Source organism: Falco naumanni, chromosome Z (genome assembly GCF_017639655.2).
Source record: "Falco naumanni isolate bFalNau1 chromosome Z, bFalNau1.pat, whole genome shotgun sequence".
Classification (NCBI taxonomy): domain Eukaryota; kingdom Metazoa; phylum Chordata; class Aves; order Falconiformes; family Falconidae; genus Falco; species Falco naumanni.
In genome coordinates, this window is record NC_054080.1 from 23,874,354 (window position 1) to 23,892,687 (window position 18,334).

Genomic DNA, 18,334 nt, shown 5'->3' on the forward strand with positions numbered 1-18,334 from the left:
TGAGTCCTCAGTGTTCGTTTCAGTTTTGAATAAGATCTTGACACATTACTGAAGTATTACCTTGTTGATATGCAAATAATTTATCTTTACAGCAGCTCTGTTTCATTATCCTAATTTAAAGGAACATAAAATAGGCATAGATCAGAATAAATAATTTAGCTAAGTAACCCAAAGCTAGTGGCAAAGCCAGCATTAGACTGCCTATTAGCTCTAGGTTCGAAACATCTGGCATATCAGACAAAAACTAGTTAAAGCATTTACCTCTCTCGTTAGTTCACCTAGGTATGACTTAAACACCATACCTTAAAAACAAACCTTAAAATCTATGCAGTCTTTGAAGAACAACAGCCATAAATATACATTTCCAAAAAGTCACAGTCACAGTGAAATTTGAAGCAGTAAGAACAGTTTGCCCTTGAAAGGAAGTAAAAAGCAGTTTGCAGCACTGCAGCACTTCTTCTGCTTGTTTTCTTTTTTTTTTTTTTTTCTCTTTGTGTGTGTGTGTTTGTGGTTTTGTGGGGTTTTTTGGGGTATAAAACATCTATGGCTCAGCATATTTGCCATATGAGAAAAAAGCAATTATGAGATGAAATTTTCATACCAGGGTTTTATCACCACCAAAACACTTGTAAATTAATTGTGCTACCAGAAGTTTCCACAAAGGAATTCTTTGCCTGTAATCAGGGGGCACTCAGGTTTTCTGCAAGCAACATGCAATAGTAATGCTGGTGCACAGAGGGCTAAAAGTAAATTGAGAAAATACACCTCACCCAGCCACCTCCCCATCAGGACTTCTGCATCTAGGAGTCCTGTAGGGCAAATAAATGCCACACAGACAACCCCCTCCTGAGGGACAAGCAGAACTTCAGAAGTTCAGAAATGGCCTATGGCATCATCATTTTGCACAGCATATTCCACAGAAACATGAGAAAAGGGTTCTAGCAGAAAAATTTGCAATCTGCAAAGCTGTCAGGGTAAGGAGGATTTGCAGGTGTGAACAAAGTAGTGCAATTAGCCTATGCACACTGGGTAACAGCACAGGAGTGTGCCCAGTGCAAGCACCATGCCACCCTAGTACATCTGCAGACCTTCACCATTCTCACTACTCTAGATGACGGGAAAAGGAGGAGGAAGAAGGAAAAAAAGCTTAGGGCCAGGAGGGCTCACCTGGCTGGGTTTCTGTGGCCACCCTGCAGTTAGGCAGCCTCCATGGCTGACAAGGGGGTTGGGCTGTCAGGGGGACATCTCTGTGGTGGATGGCTATGATACAGTAAGAGAGGGCAGAGGGTGGAAAAAAAGTAGGGCCTAATGCCAAAAGGATCCCTCTGTTCCCAGCAGACAGACAGATGAAGGCATGAGGGAGGAGAAGAGCAGCCACATGTGCCTCTGCAGTGACACACACCCCAGGCCTTCCTGGCCACAAAGGGGCTGGAAAAGTGCTCCCATGGAGCCACAACAGCATCTGCTGGGATGCACTTGGTAATGCTCCTAGTGCACCCATAAACCATATGTGCTGTAGCTATTTTCAGAGCCTCGTGCTTTCGAGTCTGTGATTGCTCATGCCACATATATTTGTGGTTTTGATAGTTCTCTTCTTCCAAAGCAAGACTGCCTTCCCCATCTGCTGTGTACAAGTATTGTGAAGGAGAAGGTTTTTGCTTTCCCTGACTATTTTTAATTGAAATTTGCAAGTAACCATCACATATGGATATGTTGAGACTTCAGCTTTCATATTCATTTCTATAGCAACATACTGATTTTGCATGCAGTTGGGTGTGTAATGTAAAATAGAACAGCAACTGTTATTCAATTATAGCAAACCAGAGCCAACAAGAAGGGTTTTTTTCTTCCCAAATTGGATCCAGTGAGGGTATAATTTACATGGTATAATCTGTGAAACTCTACCCTCCCACACTTTGAGCTATTCTGCCCAAACCATCCAAAAGCTACATGACTACAGCTGGTACAGCAATGAGCCCTGCTTGAAAGGCAGGACATATTTGTTCAGGCTCAACACACTGTGCTTTTCAATCACCTCAGAATCCTGGCTGAGCAGTTCAGCATCTGCCCAGGCTGAGGTATATGGGAAATTTCTGCAAGCGGCTTCCTTTATCAACTAGCAGAACTAGTGAACTGGAGAGCAGTTCATTAAAAAAATAAAAGGATATTGTTTTCACATGTAAAGATTGATTCTTCCTGCAAAATAGACTGAAAGATCCCAAAATTGCTATAAATGCATTAGCCTGCTGCCATAGTAAGTTTTATCTCATTCTGAGAAAATCTTAAAGAATTTAGCAAAACTGTACCAGGGAACCAGAGGACTCTTCAACAGCAACTGCATGCTCTTGAAGTATGTGCCCCTTGCTTCCCTTTGGAATTAAATGCTTTTACCATGGTCCTTGAACTATGCAACTATACAGGATAATTTAAAATAAAGAGAGGAAGGAGATCCACTTCCACTATATTCATGAGGAACTCACTGTGGTTTATGTTACTTTTTTACAAAGTCCTAGGAACTTTTTCACATTTCCTAAGATTTTGGGTGCAACATCAGAAGACATATTCTTTCAAGTTTCTGCCTATATCACATGTACTGCCCTGGAGCGTGGGGCCATTCAGAACATTGGGGGCCCTGGGCTATATTCACTAAAGGCACATTGGCTCAGCGTTGCATCACTTCATTGCTAGGCACAGTGGCATCTAAGCATCCACTGGGTCTGTTCTTTGGTAGAGGTTGGGGGGGGGAGGGGGGGGGAAAGAAATCTTTCTATTTCTGTATTGAGAGCAAATTTAAAAAAAAAACACAGAGCTTGAAGATTCACCTGGGCTCAAACCTGTCTCCTCACAATTTACAGTAGAAAACTGGAACAAATAGTCTGCAGCTACAGAGCTATGGGTACAGGGCAGTGTTTTCTATTTTCTAAAACCTGAATGTAATTCAAAGTCAATGACCATATGATATAGCCTACCTTTTAATCTCTAGAAACAATTGAAAACTCCTTTCACTTCTAGAGAAAATCTATTTAATATGTGGAAATCAAAATGGATTTAATAATTTTCTCTTATTTTTATTTCCGTATTTCCTAATAAACTTTGTAAATATCCAATAGCATTTTTGCAGGGTGTTAGCCCTTGCTTTCATATCAGATACTTCTTTTATTTGCTTGAATAGTTAAAATCACTCAATGTTAGACACCAGCAGAAGAGGCTACTTAATGTTCTAGGACTTCTAGAAATATATGACAAGTCTTACACAAACATTCCCCATAGCATCTGAGTGGGCTAAACAATAATAGCACTCGGCTGGAGCAAACAGGGCCATGTCTTGCACCATTTACCAGAAGAAGCTTTGCAGAAAACCCAGAGTCATACTGCATCATATTGACACCGTTTGCTGCTCAGCATCCAGTCACGTGTTCATTGGGAACACAACACTTTAACAGTAATGTGGCTCAGCTGAGAAGCCGGAGGAGTCCAAAAAAAAGGTGATTAGAGATTTGAATACATATGGAAGACAGGATCAAAATATGTAATGAATTGGTTGCTGAAATTCAGAAAAAAAAATGGAAATAGAGCTGAAATGGTCTGCAGCTATGCAGAGGATTTCAGCAGAGAAAGAATCTTTTTCAGATTTTCTGTAAGTAGGACACAAAATGAAGGATTCTTCTTAGAGGTAACAGGGTGTTATATCCTACTCTTAGCTACCCGACTCACTTCTTTTACCCCATAGAGACCCTAGGCATCTAACTTTCATCTTTTTCCCTCTAGCAGGTAGATGAACAGGTAGAAGTTACAGCCTACAAAGTCAGCTTTAAGGCACATATCACTAATTCCTCAGAGAAAACCTAACCTGATTCTCAGCTTTACAAAGAACATTATAAAATAATAAATACTATAAAATAATACAAATATAAATGTTAGCTAGTTTATTTCAGGGAGAAACACTAATTCATATTTTGAAAGTGACAAACCTACCAAGTCATTACTTTTCGCTATGTGATATCCAACACTGTGCTTCCCTCTGTTGGCAATTCTGATTAAGAACAGTTGTCACTTATAAATGGGAGCCACATCTGCTGTAACTGAATCAAGAAAAATGTCACAACAGAAGTCTCTTAAAGGTGCTTTTTTTCCCCAACAGCAAAACCTTTGCATTTAAAAGTTAATAAGCAGTCAGAAAAACTTCTCTGACATGTAAAATAAAAAAAGAATTTTTTAAAAGTGTAATTATCTTTTATTATTTCAGAATCCAGATCAAAGTGATTAACACTACTAAATGGCTGAAGAGAGGATTTAAAGAAGAGGCGTTACAAGTAAATTGTGGACTAACCTCACCCTTGGTAGATGTCATAGGATTCTCTAAAGCAGTGGTCCTACTTCCAAAAGATTGGCTACACTAGGAGAAACAAGCCTAATGCTACAAAGCTTAAATTCATTATGCACAAGCCAGCACACCTCTTGACTGCTTGACTGCAACCTGAAAAGGATCAAAAAGCCTGATCTAATGGGTCTGCTAAGGGCATACTCAAAGCTGGTGGTGCATACTGCAGGCTTAGAAGTACCACCTCAAGTGCTCATGGAGGCTGCCCCGTCCAAGTCATGGAGCCAGGACCTCCTGCCTGCTCAGGCATGGCCTTCCTTCCTGCAAGCTGTCAGCACTGGGCAAGTACAAGGGCACCTGATACTCCTTAAGTCAGAATACTGCTGAACAGTGTTCAAGCCTTACTTTATTCAAAACAAACTCTGTCAAACTTACACTCCATCGTCATTTTGTCTTCACAAGTAGGTTTACGTATGACACAACTTAACCTTAGATAGGCTTTAACATAGACTTACATGATATTATCAGCCAAACTGAGAAGGGAAATGTGCTCAAGGTAAATTTACTGAAAAGGGTGATCAGAGGTGAAAAGTGAACTCGGAGCAACTGACCAGTGGTTCACTGTCAAACAGGGAGGATGCTTCAAACATGACCCAGCAAAAAGCTGTCTTGAGTGCAATTACTGTGTAGAAACATCAGCTGTACATAGAAGGGTGCATGCTACAGACAAATCTATGAACAACTCACAGCTTAAGGGGTTACAAGAACTGTGCAAAAAAGGAATAAATTCAAAATGATCTTGATAAACTGGAGAAATTATCTGAAATCAGTAAGATTAAATTGCACAGTAAGGTGGAAAGTAGCAAATACATGGAGAAATAACTGAGCATCTACACGCAAAATCAAGGAAGGGATCTAGAATGTACCACAAACTGAAGATGAGTGAACAAGGTAACAGTATGATAAAAAAGGCAAATCTCATTTTGCAGTATTGTATGCAAGACAAGACAGCTAATATTCTGCTTAATTTAGTGGTGGCAAGACATTAGCTGGAGTATTTTGTCCTGTTTTCAACACACATTTAGAGAAAGATTATTTAGAGACCATTCAGAGGAGAGCAACAAAAATTATAAGAAGCAGGAAAAACAGCAGCCAAGAAAAAAAGCTGAAAGAAATGGGCTTAATTAGTCTACAAAAAATATGGAGACTAATCATCAAAGCAGTCTGCAAATACACAGAAGGTTGCAGAGAAGAGAATAACGATCAAAAGTTCCCCATGTCCAATGCATGATGTGACTCAGAAAAACACTTATTTTCAAACTTAAGATAGATATTTGAGAAAGCTTCCTAATTATAAAGACCTAATTATTAAAAACCTCCAGCAAGAGATGTTCCTCAGAGAGACTGTTCCATTTCTGAGAAATTGTTTCCTAAATATCTTGAGGTCAGATGATCTTAGTTTACTTGTCCTTGTCTCAGAGCAATGAATATACTCTCTGACTTCCAAAATTACTTTCAATTAACACTTCTGATGCTAAGCAAAAGCAAACCCGCAACAGCCCATAACAATGCAGAAATAGTAAATAAATACATCAAAAACATTTTAGAAAACACAATTTATGTGGAAGGGGTTTATTGTGAAAATACACTTGATCAATACTGATGTAAAGCACTTAATTCTTTTAAATTTCCTTAGATATTGCAAATATATTGCTGTGAAGGTTTAAGTAAGTGACATTCAGAGAAAAATGTAAAGAGGCCAGTTTCCTTTTCTGTCTTTGAAAATGCATCACACAGAGGAAAGTCCTCCCAACGTCCTTTTCAGCTCTGTGAGTCCAGGATTGTGAAGAGATAGGAACATTTAGCAGCATACTTAACTGTAGTTGCAGAATATATCTTTCTAAAAAATCTGAATTTCCAGACAAGAGGAAATTTTCAGCATTTCAACAAACATAAAAATTGCTTGGGAAATGCTGAAATAAGAAGCTATCTCCTTTCAGGAACACCTTGACCCCGCTGCTGTTCTGATCAATAGTCATGCAAATTTCCTTGGAAACTGTATCTGGGTCTTCAGGGTGGCATGTCAGGTTTCCCTGGCTCAGGTGTCCTGTATCCAGCATCAACAATAGCTCTCACAGCTACTGCAACCCAGCAGGAACCCCAGCACCCAAGTGGTGGCAGGGATTCAGCTCCTGAGGCTTCAAAGCCTCACCTAAACGAGAAGCCAGGAAAGCTTGGCTTGGCTGACTGTCCCAAAGCCATGGCACCTGCCTCTTCAGCTCAGAAGTAAAGCTACAAGATAGATTTCCACAGGGCTGGGAAAAGAAGAAAAATCTGCTGCGTATTTAAGGCAGGTTCCTTCAGAAACTCTTTTTGGATTTTGGTGAAAATTGCTCAACTGGGGATATTTCAAAAGAGACGGGATTTCAATAACATAATTTGCACTTTCTGAGCTGAAGAATTAGAGAGTGGTAAGGCTGTGTGAGAACATATATAGAGAAAGCTGATTGTGAAATATGTGCCTGGCATATGCTGTACCTTTCTATTTCAAACTAAACCTCTAGCACAATCCACAGTAAAAGGCAGCAGCAGAACCGATTTTAGAAGTAATTGGTTTTCAAATTAAACTCACACAATCAGTGTATGGATTTTCCTTCCACAGGTAGAAGATACAAAGTTTGAAAAGACTCTGTCAAATACAGCTGTGCACTAAGCTGAAACTCACAGCTGTACGTATTTTTATCTTGAAGGTCTATTAATGGGAAGAAATGGTCCAAGTCAAAACTGTGATGTGCTGTCAGTCAGTTACCTTAAAGCCAACTACGAAAGTTTCACATGTGAGCTTTAGCTATGCACCATTTTCTTTCAAAATGACTTCAATGTGGAATAAAGTTTGGGAAGATATGTACTAACTTCCATGTTTTACAGGAGTTAGTTGTTTGAGTTTTAGACTGTAGACTGGAAATCACTCCTGGAAGCTTCTAAGAGCCACATCTCACTCTTAGACAAAATTGATAGAAAAATATGTCCAAAAAAAAGTTGGTAAAATGATGGTAAATATAAGGCTGGATCTTGAAAGCCTTATTTACTTCTGAAGCCTCTATTTACTTTAAACCTAAGCCTTCTTCAAGCTTCCCTCAGAGAACAGGATTTTTACTTAAGAAATCTGAGAATTTGAGGGCAGCTGGGGAGTCAGTAGGAAAAGTAGCAATAACATTAAATTACACTAAATTAGTATTTCTCAATAAAATAACAAGAAAAGCATTTAAAGTGAAAAGTGAATGATGAGGGGTATAAACACTGTGTGGAAGGCAGTATCCCCCCAGGTCTGAGCAGAGTGGAAGTTGGTGGAAGCTTCCACCTCTTCCAGCTGCTGAGGTCAGCAGCTTTTGGATGGGACATCCCTCATGTGGAAGCAAGACTCAGAAAATTTGAGAAAAGTTGGCACAGGACCTCAGAGGTGGGAGAGAGGTTTAACACTTAAATTTATGCCAGTTTGTATTCATGTGACTGCCACGCTTCTCCTTTTCTCCAGGAACTCACTGAGACTACAGCAAGCAAAGACCTGGGACTGGAACCAGCTGTGTTTGCTCACTTGTGTGCTGAGGCAGGATTCATGATGCTTACCCTGATGTGCACTCACTGAAAGCTCAGGGGCCATCCCCTCTTCGCAGTGCTGTCCACAGGTACGCTACCAATCCTTGTAATAAAAAAAAAATTACTAGAGACACTGCATGGCTTTGGAGATGTAATGGTTAAACTGTGAATATGTTTGTTCCCTCAACACTGCAAGGGTCGCACTGTAATATAAATATCTCCCTCAAAAAGATATTTCCTGGCAGATATTAACAGACCTTTCACACCACCAAAGGCTCAGCTAGTGGAGGTATCTCCAACATAAATATCATAAATACCCACCAATGGAGACCTCATCCCTGGCCTGAATATGTCAAAGACAGCATGCATTTCACTGTCCAGGACTGGAAGGAAGCAGATCTCAAAAGTATAGCTGCAGAGGAGACAGGTAAGAGAAAAACAAACAAACAAAAAAAAAGGCAACCAAAAATCAAGTTCCTGGAAAGAGCAAAGAAGTAAAGCTGCCAAGAAGCATCCAAGCTGACCAGGTCACTCAGGCTTTGGTCATTTTGCACTCCAGCTTCTCTTATCTCACCATATTTGCTGATCTCCATTACACACTGTCTGCAGTTTTCATTTTCACTATTTTTCACATGTCATAAATTGCTTTTCTCCCTGTCTTTCGCCACAGCAACAGTATGCCCCCTCACCCCTGTTGCTGTCACATACTGACAGACTTAGGCTGTCGGGCCATGGTTCTTTTAGAGAACATTTCTCCCAATGCATTTTTTCTGCACTTCCTTCGGGAAGTGACAGTGCTCACATTCACAGTCAGTCAGCTGTGACCTCTTCTCTCCTGGAGCCTTTCTCCAGATTTCTCCAGGGTATAGTCCCTGCAGACACAAAGAATTTTGTATTGAGGAATATGTCCGTAAACCTAAAAGGCCCTTGTGAATTTCTTATATGAATTTGGAGGCACCACTAAGTTACATCACAGTTGCTTTGTACCTGTAGATACAGTGCTTGATTTCAGTTGGTCTTATTCAGACTTCATTAGGATGACGTGGAACAAGAGCTCAAAACCTCCTTCGAATCTTAAAGAATTTTCTCTCTTTCTCTCTCTGACAGTTTAATTTTTCTTCTTTGCTTGGTTAGGATACATCTTAGCATAACAGTACTAGCAGAGCTACAGATTCATTACAATGCTGTCAGGAAAAGATCTTTCTACTGATGTCTATGTACAGAAACTGAACCTGACAGGAGCACCAGCCCTGATACTGATTCCTGGTACCCAGCACCTTGCAAGTGATTCACCTCATGGCCAAGCTTATACAAAATTCTCCAATAGCAGTATTTTAGTCATCTTTGCATTCCATTTGCACTCATGTAGGTCACAACACATTTGACACTGAAGAAGAGGCTTGCCTGTTTCATGGAAAGTTTGTAATGTACCAAACATTTTTTTTGAAATCTTCACGTTTACCCCTTTGGCCCTGTTACTGTCTGAAATTCAGTATAGTGGTAGCAAAGCTTGAAATCACATTGAGAAAATGTCAGTAGCTAAATGTGTGTTTGTAAATTATAAGTAAGAAAGCATTGTCAGTCAAAAATTATTTGATTTATGTGATGTTTTGACCTTGCTATATTCCAGAAAAACATAATGCAGGGCTTACATTATTTGCTTATCTCTCTTTTAAAAATATGTTTATAATACTTTTGCACAAAATCTCAGTACCTCCTGAAGTCAAAGGTACACACTCCAGCCAGTGTGGATATTGCAGCTTTTGTAGTCCAATCACAAAGGAAGGCTGGCAAACACCATCTGTAATTTTGCAGACTATTATTGCAATTTTTTTTTTTGTACCATTGCATGCAATGCCACACAAGCTATAGCACACAAAGACAAAGGAAAAATTACTGTCCCTGAACCAAAGAGCTAACATGGTAAAGAGAAGGGTTTGCTGGGTTCTTTTCAAATTGAGTATTGCAGTCAATTTCCAATACAGTCTTTCCACATTCCTACCACAAACTCACTAACCATGTTCTCCCTAAAAATTACCTATGGTGTCATCTTCCATCTCATATAAAATTAATCATTCATCCCATTGACACTGGACAGACAAGAACAAGAGATGGTTACTAAACTTACCAAAAGTATATTCCTAAACTTCCAGAAAAACAGTATTGTCTGGATGTGAGAATATTTAAAAGATGAGAAATGTCAAATCTTTTTTCCAGAACATGAAATCTGAGATTGTGATACATTTCATCCTATGACATTAGAACACTATCGAAGTATTGCAAAGGTATCGTAATGGACCATTTCAAAAATGCTCAGGTTCTTAAAGATGAAGATAGTTCCCAGGAAAGAGCAAAAAAACTCCAAAGTTGTATACCAGCATCCTTGATTTTGATGGAAGAGAAACTCCAAAGCAGTTTTCAAAGGCTAGTTAAATATCTGCCTGTAACTTTAAGCACCAGATATTTTAAAAACTCTGCCCCTAAAGTTCATACCACTTTAAATTAGAATAAGCCTACTTAGCAAAAATAAACAAAAGCCTCAAACAGGGCACTGTTTTTAAACAAAAAACCAAAAAAAAAAAAAAGCCTTAATTTTGCCAGATTTGAACTCCAACACATAGGTACCATTTTTCTCAAATAATATGTTAAAGGTAACACCCTTCCAGACTTCAAAATTTGCTTTTCTTCTCAGTTATGACAGCATAAATCACAAATATCTCCACTGACCTCACTGAAATTCCAAGAGCAAAGGACTGAAGAACTGAGCTCTTGGCGTCTGCTCACAATAGCATGTATTAGATTCTATCTGTGTGTAAAAAGAGACCAATTATTCATAAGGATAGGAGCAGAACAAGTAGAATTAGTAAGTGCAGAAGCATTCCAGATGACACACGCAGAGTCATTCCTTCTTTTACAAATAATGTCACAGAGCGAACGGGAGAAACTGCAAAAAGAAAATAATTTTCTTAAGCTTAAATATCAAATTATTGAGGGAATACAGCAGGTTATCAGTTAAATAGAAGACATATAGTTGTAATAAATGTTGACAAAATTGATTTAAACTTACTGACTTAAATTTAAAGAATGCCATAAACTGAAAGCAAAATTGAAGAGATTTAGCTGCTATTAAATTAATATTAATTTAGCAATATGCATGGACTAGCTGCTCTAACTAAAAGATTTCCTATCTAAGGCCAGAAAATGGGGTATACAAGAAAACAACCTAGATGCCTGAGGTGGCATGGAATGGCCAGAAGGGATGTCCTTTTGCAGAGGAAGGAGGCATATCAGCAGCAGCAACATAGACAGTGGGTTCAAATGCAGCTTCAGCAAATTTACAGCCAAAACCTCTGTGGTGCAGTTGACATACATGAGGAAGGAGATGTCATCTAGAAGTACCTGGACAAGCTCAAGGAGCGGGCCCATGTGAATCTCAAAAGGTTCAACAAGGCCAAGTGCAAGGTCCTGCACATTGGTTGGGGCAATGCCCAGAATCAATACAGTCTCAGGGATGCATGTATTGGGAGCAGCCCTGCAGAGGACTTGAGGATCCTGGAAGCTGAAAAACTGGACATGGACAGGGAATGTGCTTGCAGACCAGAAAGAAAGTCATATCCTGGGCTGTGTACAAAGAAGGGTGGCCAGCAGGTCAAGGGAGGGGATTCTGCCCCTCTACTCTGCTCTGGTGAGACCCCACCTGGAGTGCTGTGTCCAGCTCTGGAGTCCTCAGCACAACAAAGACATGGACTGTTGGAGCAGGTCCAGAGGAGGGCCATGAAAATGATCAGTGGGATGGAACACCTCTCCTGTGGGGAAAGGCTGAGAGAGTTGACGTTGTTTAGCCTGGAGAAGAGAAGGCTCCAGGGAAACCTTACTGCATCCTTTCAGTACTTATAGGGTTTTCTAAGAAAAATAAGGACAGACTTTTTATTACGACTTGTTGCAACAGGAGAAGGGGTAATTGTTTTGACCTGAAAGAGAGTATATTTAGACAAATTTAGAGCATGGCAAAACACTGGAACATGTTGCCCAGAGAGATGGTACATACCCAGTTCCTGGAAACATTCAAGGTCAGGCTGGATGGGGCTCTGAGCAACCTAACCTAGCAGAAGGTGTCCCTGCTCATTGCAATACATGGGAGGAGATACAATACTCAACTCTCTCTGTATTTCTATTGCTAACAAGAATAAAGTAGCAACAACAACAAAAAGTTTCTAAAATCACAAAAAAATTACTGAATAGCTTCAAGAAAGTAACCTTTTAAGCAAAAATGCCAGATTTACATGCACTTTTCAAAGCCAAACAAGAGCATCCTTTCAAACATTACATAGGTCTACTTTTAAAACCCAGCATTTCAGAAACCGTTATCTCCAGATCTGCCTTATTCAAGGTTCAGCTTTCTATGCTTCTCCTGCATAGAAGGTAAAACCTTCATGTATTCTCTTGCAAACTACATGCTCCACACACATGTCCATTGCCTGTTAAACATGAAAACTGCACATTAACCTTCCCATGATGCTACCACTGAAAAGTATATTTGGAAATTATGAAAATTAAAAAAAAAAAAAAAAAACCAAAAAACAAACACACCTTTGAAACTATAATCTCTTTTAAACATTACTTAAAATAATACATTTGACCCTGCCATCAAGAATTCTATTGGGATATTTCGCAGATAATGACTTTTTATTTTTCAGTTCAACCATCCATAAAATAGAACCGTCTGTGTGATTACTGAAGCATTTTATTATTGGGCTTTTCCTTACAACCAAGCAGAAGGGCTATAAAGTAAGAAATGAATTTGTAAGTTTGTGGTATCCTCCAGCTTTAGAGGAAAAACATTGTCATGAGGTGAGCATGGAATTGCCCCTCGCTTTCAGAAAGACACTGTTCACCCCTTGCAGGGAAACATTGCTTTTACTAAGCAAGCTTTCCATATGCCACAGAGATGGCTTACAACCCTGTGTCTTGGGCGTGCCCACTGCACGTTGCCCCAGGTAGGGTAGACAATGCTGCTTGCCTTGAATGACAGAAAGTTGAGAAAAGAAACCCCAACAGAAACAGTAACTGCCTGAAGGCAAGTTTTTCCCAAGACCTATCAGAAAACCCTCATTCGACAGCCTTTCTGACAGGTGAGAATGAGTGGTTTAAGCTGTTGAGATTTATTGGTTAACTGATATCTATTCATGGTCTGGTGGAGAATACTGTTTGAAACAATATTATCTCTCAAAACATCACTTGTCCTCAGAAAGTTCTTACTGATTCCCCTCATTTAAGAGTCATACCATGGTTTGCCATACTGTCCCATAGTGGTAGTGACAGCCTTTATCTACAGACACTAAAAGCAACAAAGGCCAAGAACAAGCGATTTACCAAAGTTTGCCAGTGCATTCACTCAGCAACAGTACATGCCTATCCAAAACAGAAACATCAAAATCCATGAGTCCACGTGCAGAATATAATGTACACTGGGCTGTGTTTGACTCCGATGAATGCCTCTGGCACTGATCCTGGCCTGGACCTGCTGCTCTACATCCCATCTCCTTTTCAGTGAGAACCCTGTTCCCATCTGACTTGTAACCATGCTCAGCTCCCAGCCCACCTTCTCTTACAGAGCAGCTGGCTCTCTCTGCACCCTGGCAGAAACAAGGAGAGTGAAACAGAGCAGACAATAAGCAATAAAATCACTTTGCATAGACTAAAAAGAACAGAGAAGGACAGTGGCAAATGGGGAGACATTCTGATGTCTTAGTCCGCACTTAAAAATATCCTCAGAAGACAGACCTTGGAATCTCAATCTATCTAGTGGATGAAGAGAAGGCTAGTTTTTCTGGATTTGAGTAAGGCTTCTGATGCTGTTCCTCACAGCATTCTTCTGGACAAGTTGTCAAGCTGGAGTGAGCAGGCTCCCATTGCACTGGGTGAAGAGCTGGCTGAAGAGCAGAGCTCAAAGAGTTGTAGTGAATGGAGCTACATCTGGCTGGTGAACAGCCACAAGCGGTGTTCTTCAGGGCTTAATTCTAGGGCCAGATCTGTTCATTATATTCATCATGGATTTGGATGCAGGAGCTGAACACACCATTAGCAAGCTTCCTGATGATGCCACGCTGGGAGGTGCTGTTGGCTTTCTCTCAAGGGACTAGAGGCCTTGCAGAGGGAACTAGATAGATTGGAGTATTGGGCAATGATCAGTGCCATGAAATCTAACAAGAACAAACGCCAGACCACCTGGGATGGAGTAACACCAGCACAAGTGTAAACCGGGAGAGGGGTGCCTGGAGAGCATCCCTGCAGGGAGGGCGCTGGCGGTGCTGGTGGGCAGCAGGCTCAGCGTGGGTCAGCAGCGAGCCCTGGCAGCCAGGAGGGCAGCCCGCACCCTGGGGTGCCCCCAGCACAGCACGGCCAGCCGGGCAGGAGAGGGGATTATCCCGCTGTGTCCGGCGCTGCTGCGGCCTCACCTGGAGCACTGTGTGCAGGGCTGGGCCCCACCATGTAAGAAGGACGTGAGGGTCCTTGAATGTGCCCAGAGAGGGGAAACGTCGCTGGTGGGAGGGCTGGAAGGCATGTCCTGTGAGGAGCGGCTGAGGGCTTTGGGTTGGTCTGGTTTGGAGACCAGGAGGCTGAGGGGCCACCCCGTTGCTCTCTGCAGCTGCCTGGGAGGGGAAGGGGAGCGGGAGGTGCCGAGCTCTTCCCCCGGGGACCAGTGACGGGTCACCTGGGAAGGGCTCAAAGCTGCGCCAGGGGAGGTTCAGACTGGACATGAGGAAGAATTTCTTTACCAAGAGTGGCCAAATGCTGGAACAGGCTTCCTAGCAAGGTGGTCAATGTCCCAAGCCTGTCATTGTTTGGATAATGCCCTTTATTTATTTAACTTTTGGTCAGCCGTGAAGTGGTCAGGCAGTTGGACTAGATGATCATTGTAGGTCCCTTCCAACTGGAATTACTCTACTTCTATTTCTAAAGTTAGTAAACTGACTACACACTAAAAATCACAGATTCAAAATCAGTTTCATAGATCATCATAACAGTCAAGCATTGGTTTTATCGGTCATCATAATCTTCCTCAGACACCACATATGCTTAATTTTTGTGACAAGATGCAAGTGTTACTCACCCATCTCTCTGTCTTAGTTGCTAAATGAGCTCCTTGGCTGTCCATGTGCTAACACCTCCCATATGTCACTTCTACAAGACATCTTTCTCTTCCAATTATCTAGTTTTTTAATACAAGCTAAACTCAAGGTCTCAACCTACAGCTAGCTTTGCAGATAGCTGTTTCTGTATGGGTTTTTTTATGTATGTACATATGGATATATTCTGTATCTTTTATTTCTGTATGCATGTGGGTGTGTTTCTAGGGATTCTGTGCCTAAAATATTACCTTTTTTTCCTAGCTACATTGATTGGTCTAAGAGCTACCACCCCTAGCTGTATAAACACTGACTTCCCTGATGTCTAACTGCCTTTATTGCTTCTAAGAGATTTCTGTTAGAAGATTAGGAAGGAGTATTTCACACATAATTTCCAGAGAACAGACTAATTAAGGGATTAGTTCTTGACCGAGAAAAGAAATTTAGCTCTAATCAGTTATAATAGTGGTTAGGAGTTATATGCACGGGAGTTTCCTGGGTGTGGTCTCTCTTCTTGACCTCAAGTTGAAAGTCCCATGGAGATCATGGCAGCCACTCAGTTGTACTACATTTTGTACTAATTTATTCATTAATAAGGATAAAATTTAAACTCTTCAATTGCTTAAGCAGACTGCAATACACATAGAGAGTTTATGCCATGATTATGTAGAAAGCCGTGAAAACGCTGTCTCAAATCATTTTTTAAAGACTTGATGTTATTCTGAGATAATTTAATCTTCATTCCCTAAATATTCAGGACCACAGAAACAATTGTAAATGAAGGACTATGGGGCTGTCCTCTCCTATCATTCATGCTAAGGTGTTCAACTGTCACTGCAACAAATTCACAGTAGTGTTAAATTCAGTCATTTGATTTTAATCAGTCGCAAAGTCTGGTGTCAAAAAAACAGTACAATATTGAAGCTGAAAATGAGCTTATTTACTTTGCTCTTTTTTCTAGAGACAACACTAAAACATGTGACTAACATGACATAGTGTCATGTTAAGTATAACTTGCTTCCATCTGCACCACTAACACCCAGGCAGGTTACATACCTATTGGAGGATTATGGTGACCTCGTAATACAGATAAATCTGAAGGAACACCCAGTGAAAAATTCTCCAGTGTGTGGATCTTTTTGCAAAACTAGCCGTTCCAAGACATATGAAGACATGTTTAGTGACCTCCCTTCTTTCTCCAAGCAAGTGATGTTCTTCACTACCAAAGTCCCCCAAATTGTATTAAGCAAATGACACATGACTGATCACATAACCATTTATAGGACAGTAAGATAATGTGAATTGCAAAGTAACAATTAGAAGATATTGTTACCCTATCTGATGTCAAGAGATACATAACAGAAAGAGACAGCATGTATTTGTTGTATTTGACTAGCTCTCTGTAGTGAAATCATCAGAAAAGTGACCATCAGGGGAAATGCAGGGCAGCAGAGCCATTACTGCTTACCTTTAAACAGATGCTGATGGGTCTCTGAAAAGACTTTAGAACACGTAGGTATCAAATACAAAGGAATTTCCTCAACTTGTCATAGTTTCAAGAAGAAATATGAGATAGACAGGGTTAAACTCTGGGGCTTATTTTATTGGACTGTGACATTAAGTCATCTTAAATGGCTCCTGACCTGCTGACCTGCCAAACAGGAAGGGACAGGCACAAGCCCTGTTTGCTAGGCAAGTTCTCCAGGTGCATCTCTTCATCTGCTTCCAAACATCTTTTTTAGTGGAATGGAAGCTTCTGCTGCTAATCAAAGGATTTCCCTGTCTACAAGAACATGATGGGGACTGACATACTGATGAAGTAACACGTTTAAGGTCCTGTATGAAAATTACAGTAAGCAGAATTCAAATAATCCTTTTACAGTACTGTTGGTTTCACTGATACACACCAAGACCCTCAACATGCCTAGGCTGTCACTGAGTAAATAGAATTTAGGTTTGATGCAATATGAGTTCCAAATGCAGTCCAAACTGCCATATAAGTAAGTCATTTGGACTCCCAGGGGTCAGACAGTTGACCTTCTTACGGAGTCTAAGGTCCATGTTGTTTCCCACACCAAATGTGCTCTGACTCTAAATAATTAGAGGAAAAATAATTCTCAGGAATGCACAGTGTCTACCAAAAGCTGCTTGCAATGGGCAGCAGTCAGCCCTTCTGAACTCTTTAGTGTTCATACCGTAGAATTATTTGTCTCTTGTATTAAGAAACCTGCAGGACAAATTGCTGTGATCGGTACTATTGCTTCTTGTTTTATTAAATTGCATTTAAATTTTATTTACAGATTTTATGCACAATTGCCTTTCTCAGGCTGTTTTACCCAATTAGCCCATTTTTTAACATATACTCTCTTAGTTTACCGATAATTAAAGCTTCCCATTGCTGACAACAAACTGCACAGTTATCTACCACCTTCCAGGAAATTAAAACAAGTCAGGCAATGAACCTGATAGATCCCTGAAAAGTATTTCCCTGGCTGTGTAGATTTTTTTTCACAGGGAATTTAAGTATCCTCTTTGCTTTAATGCCATTTGTGATCAAAAACACCGAACTAAAACATAACGTGCCTTCTCCCCCTCAAGGTGGTTGCCTTGTCAGCAATCCACAAGCTGATGCACAAGTTACCGTTAACAAGACCATAGTATGGCCTTAAACCTTGTAACAATCCCACATCTTAGAAAGGGGTGAGTGAATGCTCATGCTCTCATAATTCCAGGAGACAATCCATGGAGTAGCTCAGTCTGCTGCAAGGATACCATTATGTAGAATGCCTCTATTTGGCCATCTCTAGAACTAGGTAAATAAACATGGATTCAATAGAAACTGAATGTTTATTTCACCTCCATCTGCTTCTAAGGATGATCAAAAGTATGTAACTGCTTCCTTAAAAGTACCTATTTGCTATTCTTCCAGTGCAGAATGTAACACCGTCAAGTGAAGCTAGGAGGAACCAGATTCAAAACAAACAAAAAGAGGTCACTTTGCTGCCAGAGGTAGTAGCATTCTGGAAGTCCTTGCCAATGTACACTGTCATGCAAAATGTATTGGGTTCCATGGAAAAGTGAGTAGGTACTTTAAAGAGAGACCCTTTAAAAACTTCCAGAAACACAACAAACCACATCAGATTCACAAAGTGCCCCTCAGATTAAAAAAAAAAAGAAAAAGAAAAAGTAGGAGGCTTGGGAGAGTACCTGGGAAAAGTACAAAGTACATTTGCCCTGTTGTTATTCTTCCTGGGCATCCACTCAGTGGCTGCTGTTGTAGGAGATG